We start from the raw sequence: 2,360 nt of genomic DNA, 5'->3' as shown, positions 1-2,360 counted from the left end.
CTGCTGATCTGATGCCTCACAGTGTCATCTGAGAGCAGATGTTTTAAGCCATATTTGATAGTTTAAGAGTATTAACCCAGAGGTGTAAGGGGAAAGTAATAACTTGAAGGTACCGACAGGCTTGTACTCCTGCACTCCAGGGTGGTGTAACAGTACTGATGCAAGGGCCGGTGCCCTGGTGAGGTGCTGGCAAACAATTCCCGCTCTCTGCCAGGAGCGGCCATTTTCAGTTGAAGTCTGACCAGAGGGTAAGAGTATTTTCTGTGGGTTTTTTTTTTTTCCTGACAAGACAAGTAAAGAGTTAATTTTCTTTCTGTAGTGTGGTAAGGCAGAGGATTCCAATGGCACAGGTATGCTGGCTGTCCTTTCCAGCAAGTCACTTTTTTCTTAAATGAATCCAGCATCGTCATATCTCATCCCAGCTCTATTTGTCACATCCCTAAAATGCCCTGGTTTGCTCAGAAGGAGAGGTGGAACGTGCGTGTTTTAGATGAGACTAAAAGATGCATTGACTTACTTGTGAGACATGAATCACAGCTTCATAATCCTCGATTTACAGCAGTGCTGCTACTTGTGCTAGGCAGTAGGTACAAAAGGAGATAAATCCCGCTCTTCACTGTGAAAATAGTAAGGGAATGCTACGTGAGGAGGCACTAATGAAGAATCCGACAGAGCAGAACGATGTTCTTCCAGGCGAGGGTTTGTCTCTGTTTGAAGTATTTATGTATTGCTTTACCTCTCCTGTCACTTGGACCACAGAAACTGCAGAAAACTGGCATCCAGCAAGACCCGATTTATTACTAAGCAATGTACCTTTCTAGTGTCTTGGTAGGGTCACTAGTTAAAGACTAGTTGACAGCAGGGGTACTTTTATACCCCCTTTTGCCAGGTCGTGCCGTTAGCATAACAAAGCATTATTTAAGTAATGATCAGATAGTTATATAGTACCTACGACACATTTAAAGATACTATGTGTGGGATATTTACTTGGTGCTAGCGTTTTATTTCCACTGATGCCTTGTGTCCAGACACTGATAGATAGACGAGCACAGGCGATACCTCTTAACTGATTCTGTTCTACATGGAGTAATAATAAATCTGCACCTTAATTAAACAGACTTGTGAAAAATTCCTTGGAGGATTTCATTTAAATATTCTGCCAACGGTCCTTGACTCCTGAGCAGGACTATCGATGACTTTTTTTTTCCTCTTCTTACACATTTGTAGTTGTAATAGACCTTTTGCTTCTTTTCGTGTTGACCATCTTAGTATGTGGCATGTTTAGAACTCCTTATGATCATATTTTATGCTTTAATATACGGCAGCTTTGCTGTTCAAGTCTCCCATGGGCAGCAAGGAGTACGACCACGTTCACCAGGAGCATTCTTAGTGCAGGCATCTCTGACTGTCCATGGGAGCAGATTATCGCCTGACCTCTATTTTCTTTGCTTACCTCTACTACAGCGTTTATGGACAGCTGGTGTCCTCCATAGTGCTGGCAAAGGACAATGGGTGAAGTTCTCTGATTTTTTTTTTTTCTGTTTGTTCAGCATTTTCTCTTTTACTCCCCCCCTTTTCTTTCTTTTATCTTCTGTTGTTGATGTAGCACCTGAAGGATTCCTTAGCCTTGCTATGTAAGACTGAAGAACCACAAAGATTGGGGTCTTGACTCTGAGTAGCTTGTCCTAAGGTTCTTCTTTACTTTCTTTGAAAAGAAAGAAGTCTTGAGATAGATGTAGGCTTAGTCACAAATGCTGAAAAATACCCAGTACAAAACTACTGTACAACTAGTGACTTTCAAACGTAAACAGCTTTGGAAGATAAACTAATGATATGCTGCTGTTACCGGAGGAGAAGGGTCTGAAGGTCAATATATCCAGGATAAATGGCCACAAGAGAGAACTAGTCCTGGAAAAATATATAAATATAATGACATTCCTACAGAGAAGATGCATTCCATAACGGTGTTTGTTTGGACTGGTTTTATATTTCTAAAGTTAGAGCTTATTATGGTATTCTTAGATTTCAGACTTTTCTAAAAAAATCCAGTGCTTAGATTTATACAGGATTTGTTTAGATACTTATAACAGTAACACTTGCTTTATTAGTCATGTAGTTTTCTTTATAGTTGAGAAGATAATCATTATTTTTTACAAGACAACAATTTTAACTTTTCTTAATAGAATACACAGGCTTATAGTTTTGTCTTGGAGCAATAATTTAGTGACCTGCACTCCTGAGTTCCCATCCGAGAGTCTTGATTTTTACCCTCATCTTTCGTGAAGATATCTCAGCTGCTGAGGTATGATCTCTATGAACTGTATTCATTTACTAGAATATAGATTTTAAATATATATATA

This window comes from Buceros rhinoceros, unplaced genomic scaffold, assembly GCF_000710305.1.
Source record: "Buceros rhinoceros silvestris isolate BGI_N320 unplaced genomic scaffold, ASM71030v1 scaffold35503, whole genome shotgun sequence".
Lineage (NCBI taxonomy): Eukaryota > Metazoa > Chordata > Aves > Bucerotiformes > Bucerotidae > Buceros > Buceros rhinoceros.
Note: the sequence above shows the minus strand (reverse complement) of the source record.